Source organism: Hemibagrus wyckioides, linkage group LG20 (genome assembly GCF_019097595.1).
Source record: "Hemibagrus wyckioides isolate EC202008001 linkage group LG20, SWU_Hwy_1.0, whole genome shotgun sequence".
NCBI classification, from domain to species: Eukaryota; Metazoa; Chordata; class Actinopteri; order Siluriformes; family Bagridae; genus Hemibagrus; species Hemibagrus wyckioides.
In genome coordinates, this window is record NC_080729.1 from 1,084,920 (window position 1) to 1,100,073 (window position 15,154).

The window sequence follows — 15,154 nt, forward strand, 5'->3', positions numbered from 1 at the left end:
GAACCCCCTGTCCTGCAGCAAGTTAAAATGGACCAGGGTTGGGAATCTGTATTTTAAACCATTTAATGCAGCAGAAGGTGATTGGTTAAAGGTCTTTTCCGGTATGTAGAAGGTTGTGGGTCTACAGATACATGCATTCTGTCATTGTGTAGAATGTTGTTTGAAATGAAACAGGGTGAGAAGTGGTGAGTGTGAATGCCGTAGCATATGATTTACATAATTTTCATATTCATTATTCATAAAAACCTCAGGCATTGTAGATGAGGTGGTTTCATCCTAGAAGAGACCACACCCTTCATGATAGAAAAGTTTCATTATAGGATGAAGGTGAGCTTCATTACAGCATAAAGCTTTGCTGGGACACTTCCTTCCATTGGGGGAAAACAAAAGCCACTGAACTCGATCATTCAGGACTGTAACCTACTCTACTCACCCACTCATCTCCAAAATATGCTGTCGGATGACCCTAACACTTTCACAGGAAATGTAAGCATAGAGAGAGATTTGAAGGCATTCAATGAGATCGTGTCTCAAAGTTCTCACTGTGCTGAAGAACTGCTGCTCTTCCGTTTTTTTCGCACCGGTCATAGTTCCTGAATTTTCTCATGTCTTTCCCATAGATCTAAATGTAGATGCCACTTTAGTCACAGTTCGTGTCGATACGCAGCGTCCGAGCCCTGACCACAAACCCTGTTTAAAGTCACTCAGGTCTTTCCCTCTTTCCATCTTGCTCTGAAATCAAAGTGACCCAGGCCCACTCAGTGTTTTATGCACACTGCACAGAAGGGTACCATGCTAATTAAGATTTCACCCATCTGGAAGCATCTCCTCTCTCTGTTTATTCTGTAATGGATAAATAATAGATGATGAAAAGTTCTTTTGAACAAAAGTGTTTTCTAAAAAAAAGAAACCGTATTATTTTGCCTCGTGGAACTCAAAACCACCTGAAAAGAGAACAGGACACCAGAGTTCCTCTATATTTATTAGAATTACATGAGATTCGGTGCGTGCCACCTTATCTCAGCACAAACATCTCGGGTGATAAACACTGCCAAGCACGTATCGATCAGCTGCTTTGTTAGTTTATGGAATGGATCTCTCTCGAGGTTTTTCCACTCTACTTGACCGGGTTAATCTGATATTTCTGACTGAGATACCATTCTTCATATCACATTTCTCACCATTAAATCAATCACTGTGTCTGCAGCATTACAGCGGAAGGCACCATGCTCTTATGTAAAGATACTTTACTCCAGAACACTAATGTTGCTAACACTGAATGCTTATTGGCCTGCTACTGCCTCCTGCTCACAGGCATTAATGACTAAAGTGTTATCAGCCATCCATTTTACTGTCAATCCCATCCTGAGATAAAAACAAAGGCATCATAAGTACATTTTAAATATTTAAATGGTAGGGCTGCAGAGGTCATGATATTAAACCGAATAAACTGCATCTGTTTTCATTTTCCTCTTGGATGATGACAGGATCTGGTCAAGGTGCATGTAGGTGTGGTGATGGTACAACAGAACAAGGAAAACATGAAGACAAAAATGTTTTTTAAGCAATGTTTGCTTCTTTAAGCCAATATAGCAAGATTATTATATTAGAGAATATTATATTAGACTATTATAGATATTAGAATCAGCTTTTCTGGATATTTCTACCTCAAACCACCTCCAGATTCCTCAGTGACATCATACAGACCTTCAGATGAGGAGGTTCAGGACACACAGGGACTTCCTATCTGCTAGAAACATGAACATGTATCTGAATGCTGGAAGGTTAGGGTTTTCCATCTGGGACAACGGGAATAACTTTTTCCTTGTTTTCTGAGCTGTGAAGAACAGAAGAACGCTGTTTGGGTTTGACTGTACAGGAATATCACACCAGACTTGTGTTTTCTGAGATGCATCAGTGCAAGAGGGAGCTAATTACAGTGCTTAGCATGCACTGACCAGAGCTTAAAGCTTCTACACCTGATATGGACAACATCATGGTCCAGGTTGAAGCTCAGACCACAGTTTCAAACAGGACCAAGTGTGAAAAAACCACAGAGCACTCAGAACTCTTAAGAGGTTTCGGTTGTGTCTCTGGGGAACCCAGTGGAGTGTTTCCCTGGCAGGGGAAGAGAAAGCCCTTTAATGAAGCCGAGAACCTTTAACTATTTCATGATCCAGTAAAAACTCTGTATTTTTTTTGAAGAGTGTATCAGACCACTATCAAGGGACAGGATGTGAAATGTTTCTAAAAAAATCATTCTACATTGAAGTACATTGATGTATAAATACAGACACTCACTGCTCTTTTACTGTATTTGTGAATTTGCGATTATAGATAAGAGTTTACACACTGAAGGGTCGTGAGGTAATTACTGTGTAGATGGATTTATGTCTAAATGAACAGAAAAGATGTCTTGTGTGGTCTGGAGGACATCTGACATTTTTTGCAGAACTAATTCTATATAAATACAGAAATATTTCTGGCAGTTTCTCTAAGCAGAGCACAGAAATTCTCACAGCTACATCACTCCTTATTGTTATATAGGATTTATGCAACATACTATGGACACACAGCACAGTTTAGGGGACACGCCTACCACCCTACATCCAGGAGATGTCATTATACAGTGTTAACAGGTTACAGTATTAGTTATTAATGACAAATATCATCACAGCTGTACATCGAACCTTATCTCGATTCTTCCTGTCGCGTTGGAAAGAGTGAGTAACCACCTCTAACCTTTCAGGATCCTCACTATAGATAGCATCTAAATCCTATTATTACAGTTATCCCAAAACATCCGGCTGTGGAGAAGACAACGTCCGTACACTCATCACAGCTCTGAATACTGAAGGAAAACAAATAAACTCTGGATAGTTTCATATCAACCTCACACTTTACTGTAGTATGTATTATATCATTACACCTTCTCTATTTGCAAAGTGGTCGGACTCGGAGGAGGTTAATCCCGAAAGCTCAGCCACAGAGGACGCGAAATGCCACGTGAAATCCTCCGGAGCAATGCCACTGCCAGATCTTAAAGGAAATCCTATCAGACACGCAGAAGTCTCTTGCTGTGAGAGTCACTGTGAGAACACACCTGAAGACACGAGTTAACGCCGTGTGCTATAACGATTTGGATGATTTGTGTCTGTCTTTATTCAGTTTAATTGTTCATTACAGCCACAAAGCCACAAGCGTGCCAATAAATCCGGTGTAATTTATAAACGTTGGCCCAGAGAGGGCTTCAGAGTACAGGTTATGTGAGACGAGAGATGGAGGATAAGAGACAGACATCGTGTGATGTGACGCCAGGACTGAGCCGTCAGGTTAAAGGTCAACAGGAGTGTTCAGAACCCGGTTTAAAAAAAGAATCGTCCAGTAATCCCTCAGTAACGGACACGCAGGCCGATAAAGACAGAAAGGTGGAAGGATCTTCCTCTTTAAAGCTCTGCAGGTTATATAGCTAACCTTAGATAAAAGGTTTCAGTGAGAGTTCCAAGAGTATATTCATCTGGTGGAGGATTTTTATCTAAAACGGACAAAAAGTAGAATCCAAGAGTTCTGCATAGAACCTTAAATGTTTGTTTTTTTTTTCATTTATTGAGGATGCTAGTTTTATTCAGCAGGAAAGCCAGCAGTCATTCCCAGACAGACACCAAAAATTAAACATACACTCTTCCTCAAAGGATTTATTCCTTTACTGTATTCTTTATTTCACTGGTCATCTTACACTGAGATAAAAACCTCTTTTACAAATAAGTCCTGGACAATAAAGCAGAAAACTGGTTTAAACCAGGAGTAAACACTCAACATTTCACCTGGATATAGCGATACTACAGGATCTGCTCCAATTAACTGCACACGGTTCAAAGGAGTGACTGTAACTAAACAAGAAGATGCTAGGTTTTATGTCCTGCATGTACAGGTATTTAGCGCTTCTGGATTATCTGTAAAGGAAAACATTTTAAAAAAGTGTAAAGGGGTTCACAGAGTGGGAAAACCAATAAACTAAGCCTACAACAATAATTAAACTGCACTAAAAACAGGACCTTTTTAAATATATTCTTAAAGATTTATTTCTGTTTATGTCCAAACCAACTGTACAACTGGAAGGTTGAGAAGATGCTGAGAGTTCCTTCAGAAATACTGTTAAGAATATAACACCTAAAATTGTGATTTATTTTTTGAAGCACTGAAAATACACTATATTGCCAAACATTTTGGGAATCTGCCTTTACATGCACATGAATGTAATATGGAGTTGTCCCGCCCTTTGCAGCTATAACAGCTTCAACTGGGAAGGCTTTCCACAAGGTTTAGGAGTGTGTTTATGCGAATTTTTGACCATTCCTCCAGAAGAGCATTTGTGAGGTCAGACACTGATGTTGTGATGATGAGAAGGTCTGGCTCTCAGTCTCCGCTCTAATTCATCTATGGGGTTGAGGTCAGGACTCTGTGCAGGCCAGTCAAGTTCCTCCACACCAAACTCACTCATCCCCAAACTGTTCACACAAAGAGCATGAAATTGTCCAAAATGTCTTGGTATGAAGCTGAAGCATTAAGAGTTCCTTTCAGAGTTCTAATCTGAATTCACTGATTAGGTGTCCCAAAACTTTTGGCAATATAGCATATCTGTCATTTCTCCTTGTCCTGTCTTGAGTATTATTCTAAATAGAACAATCTAAAGAACAGAAAAATGATGATGGTTCTTTTATGGGGAGTAAATATATCGTGTAGAGCATTTGAAATGACATCACACTCTACATTACCAATAAAAAGTCCCCATGTAGATGTACAACGCTTTTAACTTGTTGGATTGTCATGAACATCTCTGGATGCACTGACCACACCTCACTGATTAAATCTCAGGATGAAGTGAAAATGAACCAGACCAGTGTGTGCCCTACACTGACAAAACACTCTGCTTCAATCGCTTAAGTCCTTCACTCATCTGAAGGTGGACGGCTAGAGAGCAGGAAACACCCCGAGGCTAAACTGTAGAAGGGCAGAAATTCCCAGAGTGCAATGCTGCCAGGGCCTGCTCATTAATCACAACAGTGAGCTTTAGGGAGAAGAACACGAGCTTCCTACATTACTGTGTAGCTCTTATCCACGCCGCTGCTGTCTGCTCTCATGTTTTTAAGTGTTAGAGAGAGATGGAGCCTGAAAAAGGAGAATATTGAACTTTCTTCATCTGTGCATTGATTACATCATTGAGCCTATTTGGCACAGCATGCAGAAAAAGATGAAAGGACTAAGGCTATGTCTCAAAATGTAATGTTCTTATATTCTATATTCTATATATACGCTACACTATACTACACTATACTATTCTATACTACACTGTACTACACTATACTACTCTATACTACACTATACTATTCTATACTACTCTATACTACACTATACTATTCTATACTACACTGTACTACACTATACTACTCTATACTACACTATACTATTCTATACTACACTGTACTACACTATACTACTCTATACTACACTATACTATTCTATACTACTCTATACTACACTATACTATTCTATACTACACTGTACTACACTATACTATTCTATACTACACTGTACTATACTATACTACACTATACTACACTGTACTATTCTATACTACACTGTACTACACTATACTACTCTATACTACACTGTACTATTCTATACTACACTGTACTATTCTATACTACACTGTACTATACTATACTACACTATACTACACTGTACTATTCTATACTACACTATACTACACTATACTACACTGTACTACACTATACTACACTGTACTACACTATACTACACTATACTACACTGTACTACACTATACTACACTATACTACACTGTACTACACTATACTACTCTATACTACACTGTACTATACTATACTACACTATACTACACTATACTACACTGTACTATACTATACTACACTGTACTATACTATACTACACTATACTATACTACACTATACTACACTGTACTATACTATACTACACTGTACTATACTATACTACACTATACTATACTGTACTACACTATACTACACTATACTACACTGTACTACACTATACTATACTACACTATACTACACTGTACTACACTATACTACACTATACTATACTACACTGTACTACACTATACTACACTGTACTATACTATACTACACTGTACTACACTGTACTACACTATACTACACTATACTATACTACACTATACTACACTGTACTACACTATACTACACCATACTACACTGTACTATACTACACTATACTACACTGTACTACACTACACTATACTACACTGTACTATACTATACTACACTATACTACACTATACTATACTACACTATACTACACTGTACTACACTATACTACACTATACTACACTGTACTATACTATACTACACTGTACTACACTACACTATACTACACTGTACTATACTATACTACACTATACTACACTATACTATACTACACTATACTACACTGTACTACACTATACTACACTATACTACACTGTACTATACTATACTACACTATACTACACTGTACTATACTATACTACACTATACTATTCTATACTACACTGTACTATACTATACTACACTATACTACACTATACTATTCTACAACACAGTACGGCATGATGCAATACTATAAGTTACTATACTGTACAATATGATGTGACACTACACTATACTATGCATTACTCAACTATTATACTGTATGATGCAACACTATACCATGCTAAACAACACACTGTGATCATATTCTACTGTAAAATGCTATTTTGTACTATATGACGCTATGCTATACTACACTACACTATACTATCCAAAGTGATACTATTTCACAGGAATCTCTACACATCACTACACTACTCTACACATCACTACACTACTCTACACTACTCTACACATCACTACACTACTCTACACTACACTACTCTACACATCACTACACTACACTACACTACTCTACACTACACTACTCTACACATCACTACACTACTCTACACTACACTACTCTACACATCACTACACTACTCTACACTACTCTACACTACACTACTCTACACATCACTACACTACTCTACACTACTCTACACTACACTACTCTACACATCACTACACTACTCTACACTACTCTACACATCACTACACTACTCTACACATCACTACACTACACTACACTACTCTACACATCACTACACTACTCTACACATCACTACACTACTCTACACATCACTACACTACTCTACACTACTCTACACATCACTACACTACTCTACACTACTCTACACTACTCTACACTACTCTACACTACACATCACTACACTACACTACACTACTCTACACATCACTACACTACTCTACACATCACTACACTACTCTACACATCACTACACTACTCTACACTACTCTACACATCACTACACTACTCTACACATCACTACACTACTCTACACATCACTACACTACTCTACACATCACTACACTACTCTACACTACTCTACACATCACTACACTACTCTACACTACTCTACACTACACTACTCTACACATCACTACACTACTCTACTCTACACTACTCTACACATCACTACACTACTCTACACTACTCTACACTACACTACTCTACACATCACTACACTACTCTACACTACACTACCCTACACATCACTACACTACTCTACACTACACTACTCTACACATCACTACACTACTCTACACTACACTACCCTACACATCACTACACTACTCTACACTACACTACTCTACACATCACTACACTACTCTACACATCACTACACTACTCTACACTACTCTACACATCACTACACTACTCTACACTACTCTACACATCACTACACTACTCTACACTACATTACACTACTCTACACATCACTACACTACTCTACACTACACTACTCTACACATCACTACACTACTCTACACTACTCTACACTACACTACACTACACATCATTACACTACACTACTCTACACATCACTACACTACTCTACACTACTCTACACATCACTACACTACTCTACACTACTCTACACATCACTACACTACTCTACACATCACTACACATCACTACACTACTCTACACATCACTACACTACTCTACACTACTCTACACTACACTACTCTACACTACACTACTCTACACATCACTACACTACTCTACACATCACTACACTACACTACTCTACACATCACTACACTACACTACTCTACACTACTCTACACATCACTACACTACACTACTCTACACTACTCTACACATCACTACACATCACTACACTACTCTACACATCACTACACTACACTACTCTACACTACACTACTCTACACTACTCTACACATCACTACACTACTCTACACATCACTACACTACACTACTCTACACTACTCTACACATCACTACACTACACTACTCTACACTACTCTACACATCACTACACTACTCTACACATCACTACACTACACTACTCTACACTACTCTACACATCACTACACTACACTACTCTACACTACTCTACACATCACTACACTACTCTACACTACTCTACACATCACTACACTACTCTACACATCACTACACTACACTACACTACTCTACACATCACTACACTACACTACACTACTCTACACATCACTACTCTACACTACTCTACACATCACTACACTACTCTACACATCACTACACTACACTACTCTACACTACATTACACATCACTACACTACACTACACTACTCTACACATCACTACTCTACACATCACTACACTACACTACTCTACACATCACTACTCTACACATCACTACACTACACTACTCTACACATCACTACTCTACACATCACTACACTACTCTACACTACACTACTCTACACATCACTACACATCACTACTCTACACATCACTACACTACACTACTCTACACATCACTACTCTACACATCACTACACTACTCTACACTACACTACTCTACACATCACTACTCTACACATCACTACACTACACTACTCTACACATCACTACTCTACACATCACTACACTACTCTACACATCACTACACTACACTACTCTACACTACATTACACATCACTACACTACACTACTCTACACTACTCTACACATCACTACACATCACTACTCTATACTACTCTACACATCACTACACTACTCTACATATCACTACACTACACTACTCTACACTACTCTATACTACTCTACACATCACTACTCTACACATCACTACACTACACTACTCTACACATCACTACTCTACACATCACTACACTACTCTACACATCACTACACTACACTACTCTACACTACATTACACATCACTACACTACACTACTCTATACTACTCTACACATCACTACACATCACTACTCTATACTACTCTACACATCACTACACTACTCTACATATCACTACACTACACTACTCTACACTACACTACACTACTCTACACATCACTACTCTACACATCACTACACTACACTACTCTACACATCACTACTCTACACATCACTACACTACTCTACACATCACTACACTACACTACTCTACACTACATTACACATCACTACACTACACTACTCTACACATCACTACACATCACTACTCTATACTACTCTACACATCACTACACTACTCTACACATCACTACACTACACTACACTACACTACTCTACACTACACTACTCTACACTACTCTACACATCACTACACATCACTACTCTATACTACTCTACACATCACTACACTACTCTACATATCACTACACTACACTACTCTACACTACACTACACTACTCTACACATCACTACTCTACACATCACTACACTACACTACTCTACACATCACTACTCTACACATCACTACACTACTCTACACATCACTACACTACACTACTCTACACTACATTACACATCACTACACTACACTACTCTACACTACTCTACACATCACTACACATCACTACTCTATACTACTCTACACATCACTACACTACTCTACACATCACTACACTACACTACACTACTCTACACTACACTACTCTACACTACTCTACACTACACTACTCTACACATCACTACACTACACTACACTACACATCATTACACTACACTACTCTACACATCACTACACTACACTACACTACTCTACACTACACTACACTACACTACTCTACACTACTCTACACATCACTACACTACTCTACACTACTCTACACATCACTACACATCACTACACTACACTACACTACTCTACACTACTCTACACATCACTACACTACACTACTCTACACATCACTACACATCACTACTCTATACTACTCTACACATCGCTACACTACTCTACACATCACTACACTACACTACTCTACACTACACTACTCTACACATCACTACTCTATACTACTCTACACATCACTACACTACTCTACACATCACTACACTACACTACACTACTCTACACATCACTACACTACACTACACTACTCTACACATCACTACACTACACTACTCTACACTACACTACACTACTCTACACATCACTACACTACACTACACTACACATCACTACACTACACTACTCTACTCTACACTACTCTACACTACTCTACACATCACTACACTACACTACTCTACACTACACTACACTACTCTACACATCACTACACTACACTACACTACACATCACTACACTACACTACACTACTCTACTCTACACTACTCTACACTACTCTACACTACTCTACACATCACTACACTACACTACACTACTCTACACATCACTACTCTACACATCACTACACTACTCTACACATCACTACACTACACTACACTACTCTACACTACTCTACACATCACTACACTACTCTACACATCACTACACTACTCTACACTACTCTACACATCACTACACTACACTACTCTACACTACTCTACACATCACTACTCTACACATCACTACACTACTCTACACATCAGTACACTACACTACACTACTCTACACTACTCTACACATCACTACACTACTCTACACATCACTACACTACACTACTCTACACTACATTACACATCACTACTCTACACATCACTACACTACACTACTCTACACATCACTACTCTACACTACTCTACACATCACTACTCTACACTACTCTACACATCACTACACTACTCTACACATCACTACACTACTCTACACTACTCTACACTACTCTACACATCACTACTCTACACTACTCTACACATCACTACACTACTCTACACTACTCTACACATCACTACATTACTCTACACTACTCTACACTACTCTACACATCACTACACTCTACATGAAGGTTGCTATATTCACCTCTAAACAGGTTTCCTATTAGTGAAAGGTTCCCACAACAATGTACTACTACAAACAGAACAGATAGTGTCTACTCTATCAAAAATATACTGTAATGAGAAACCAGGTATAAATTCAGTTCTGGTGTTCTGGTGTTCCACCACTTCTGCAGTTCACTTCTTGAAGGTTCTAGTAAACTGTTACAGTAACAAAAGTGCAGTTATCCAGTGTGAACACATTCCTACACACTGCTATTATCTTCTGATTACAGACATGCTGTACCACCACCATCTCCTACAACACCACCACCATCACTCGGCAGCATACGTGACACGAACGATCCGAACTATCGATCTGATCAGCACCGCTCACTGATACACCCATACACACGAGGATAAAGGATTTGAATGAAGGCTCCTTGGCTTGGGTTTAGTGTACTGAGCTCTCAGTGACTTTGCAGTAATCCTAAACCACACGTCCTTTAAACCGCCCACTGAAGAGCCAAAAGCCACAAAAGCTCAAATTAGCCGCGGTCACAGGCCTCTCCTTTCCCTAAGCACTCAGCTTCCGGGTATACTTGTGTCCTCCTTCTGCAGACCTTTTACTAATTCATTCCTTAACATTCTTATCATTAATGTCTGTGTGGATTTTCTTCTTTGTTAAATCTCCTAAAATCGATAAAACCATTAATAATACACTGCTTCTGCAGTCGAGGCCCTGGGTTACTGATCAGGAGGTTGTGAGGTCAAATCCCCCCAAACTGCTTCAGAGAAAAAGTCACTCAGGAGTAATGTCACTCAGGAGTAATGTCACTCAGGAGTAAAGTCACTCAGGAGTAATGTCACTCAGGAGTAAAGTCACTCAGGAGTAATGTCACTCAGGGGTAAAGTCACTCAGGAGTAATGTCACTGAGGAGTAATGTCACTCAGGAGTAAAGTCACTCAGGAGTAATGTCACTCAGGAGTAATGTCACTCAGGAGTAAAGTCACTCAGGAGTAATGTCACTCAGGGGTAAAGTCACTCAGGAGTAATGTCACTGAGGAGTAATGTCACTCAGGAGTAAAGTCACTCAGGAGTAAAGTCACTCAGGAGTAAAGTCACTCAGGAGTAATGTCACTCAGGAGTAATGTCACTCAGGAGTAAAGTCACTCAGGAGTAAAGTCACTCAGGAGTAATGTCACTCAGGAGTAATGTCACTCAGGAGTAATGTCACTCAGGAGTAAAGTCACTCAGGAGTAAAGTCACTCAGGAGTAATGTCACTCAGGAGTAATGTCACTCAGGGGTAATGTCACTCAGGGGTAATGTCACTCAGGAGTAATGTCACTCAGGGGTAATGTCACTCAGGGGTAATGTCACTCAGGAGTAAAGTCACTCAGGAGTAATGTCACTCAGGAGTAATGTCACTCAGGAGTAAAGTCACTCAGGAGTAATGTCACTCAGGAGTAAAGTCACTCAGGAGTAATGTCACTCAGGAATAATGTCACTCAGGGGTAATGTCACTCAGGGGTAATGTCACTCAGGAGTAAAGTCACTCAGGAGTAATGTCACTCAGGAGTAATGTCACTCAGGAGTAAAGTCACTCAGGAGTAATGTCACTCAGGAGTAATGTCACTCAGGAGTAATGTCACTCAGGAGTAATGTCACTCAGGGGTAATGTCACTCAGGGGTAATGTCACTCAGGGGTAATGTCACTCAGGAGTAATGTCACTCAGGAGTAATGTCACTCAGGAGTAATGTCACTCAGGAGTAATGTCACTCAGGGGTAATGTCACTCAGGAGTAATGTCACTCAGGAGTAATGTCACTCAGGGGTAATGTCACTCAGGAGTAAAGTCACTCAGGGGTAATGTCACTCAGGGGTAATGTCACTCAGGGGTAATGTCACTCAGGAGTAATGTCACTCAGGAGTAAAGTCACTCAGGGGTAATGTCACTCAGGGGTAAAGTCACTCAGGAGTAATGTCACTCAGGAGTAATGTCACTCAGGAGTAATGTCACTCAGGAGTAATGTCACTCAGGAGTAAAGTCACTCAGGAGTAATGTCACTCAGGAGTAAAGTCACTCAGGAGTAATGTCACTCAGGAGTAATGTCACTCAGGAGTAATGTCACTCAGGAGTAATGTCACTCAGGAGTAATGTCACTCAGGGGTAATGTCACTCAGGGGTAATGTCACTCAGGGGTAATGTCACTCAGGAGTAATGTCACTCAGGAGTAATGTCACTCAGGAGTAATGTCACTCAGGAGTAATGTCACTCAGGAGTAAAGTCACTCAGGAGTAAAGTCACTCAGGAGTAATGTCACTCAGGGGTAATGTCACTCAGGAGTAATGTCACTCAGGAGTAATGTCACTCAGGGGTAATGTCACTCAGGAGTAATGTCACTCAGGGGTAATGTCACTCAGGGGTAATGTCACTCAGGAGTAATGTCACTCAGGAGTAATGTCACTCAGGAGTAAAGTCACTCAGGGGTAATGTCACTCAGGAGTAAAGTCACTCAGGAGTAATGTCACTCAGGAGTAATGTCACTCAGGAGTAAAGTCACTCAGGGGTAATGTCACTCAGGAGTAAAGTCACTCAGGGGTAATGTCACTCAGGAGTAATGTCACTCAGGAGTAATGTCACTCAGGAGTAATGTCACTCAGGAGTAATGTCACTCAGGAGTAAAGTCACTCAGGAGTAATGTCACTCAGGAGTAATGTCACTCAGGAGTAATGTCACTCAGGAGTAATGTCACTCAGGGGTAATGTCACTCAGGAGTAATGTCACTCAGGAGTAATGTCACTCAGGAGTAATGTCACTCAGGAGTAATGTCACTCAGGGGTAATGTCACTCAGGAGTAATGTCACTCAGGGGTAATGTCACTCAGGAGTAAAGTCACTCAGGGGTAATGTCACTCAGGGGTAATGTCACTCAGGAGTAATGTCACTCAGGGGTAATGTCACTCAGGGGTAATGTCACTCAGGGGTAATGTCACTCAGGAGTAATGTCACTCAGGAGTAATGTCACTCAGGAGTAATGTCACTCAGGGGTAATGTCACTCAGGGGTAATGTCACTCAGGAGTAATGTCACTCAGGGGTAATGTCACTCAGGAGTAATGTCACTCAGGAGTAATGTCACTCAGGGGTAATGTCACTCAGGAGTAATGTCACTCAGGGGTAATGTCACTCAGGGGTAATGTCACTCAGGAGTAATGTCACTCAGGGGTAATGTCACTCAGGAGTAAAGTCACTCAGGGGTAATGTCACTCAGGGGTAATGTCACTCAGGAGTAATGTCACTCAGGGGTAATGTCACTCAGGAGTAAAGTCACTCAGGAGTAAAGTCACTCAGGGGTAATGTCACTCAGGAGTAATGTCACTCAGGGGTAATGTCACTCAGGAGTAATGTCACTCAGGGGTAATGTCACTCAGGGGTAATGTCACTCAGGGGTAATGTCACTCAGGAGTAATGTCACTCAGGGGTAATGTCACTCAGGAGTAATGTCACTCAGGGGTAATGTCACTCAGGAGTAATGTCACTCAGGAGTAAAGTCACTCAGGAGTAATGTCACTCAGGAGTAAAGTCACTCAGGGGTAATGTCACTCAGGAGTAATGTCACTCAGGAGTAAAGTCACTCAGGGGTAATGTCACTCAGGAGTAATGTCACTCAGGAGTAATGTCACTCAGGAGTAATGTCACTCAGGGGTAATGTCACTCAGGAGTAATGTCACTCAGGAGTAATGTCACTCAGGGGTAATGTCACTCAGGAGTAAAGTCACTCAGGAGTAAAG

At 40.2% G+C, this 15,154-nt stretch overlaps 1 protein-coding gene across 1 annotated transcript in view; it reads right to left on the reverse strand.

Moving 5' to 3' along the window:
• The window catches only part of kcnb2a (potassium voltage-gated channel subfamily B member 2a), a 38,410-nt gene that overhangs the window by 3,634 nt on the left and 19,622 nt on the right, over positions 1–15,154 (reverse strand). The gene's annotated exons all lie outside the window — the stretch shown is intronic.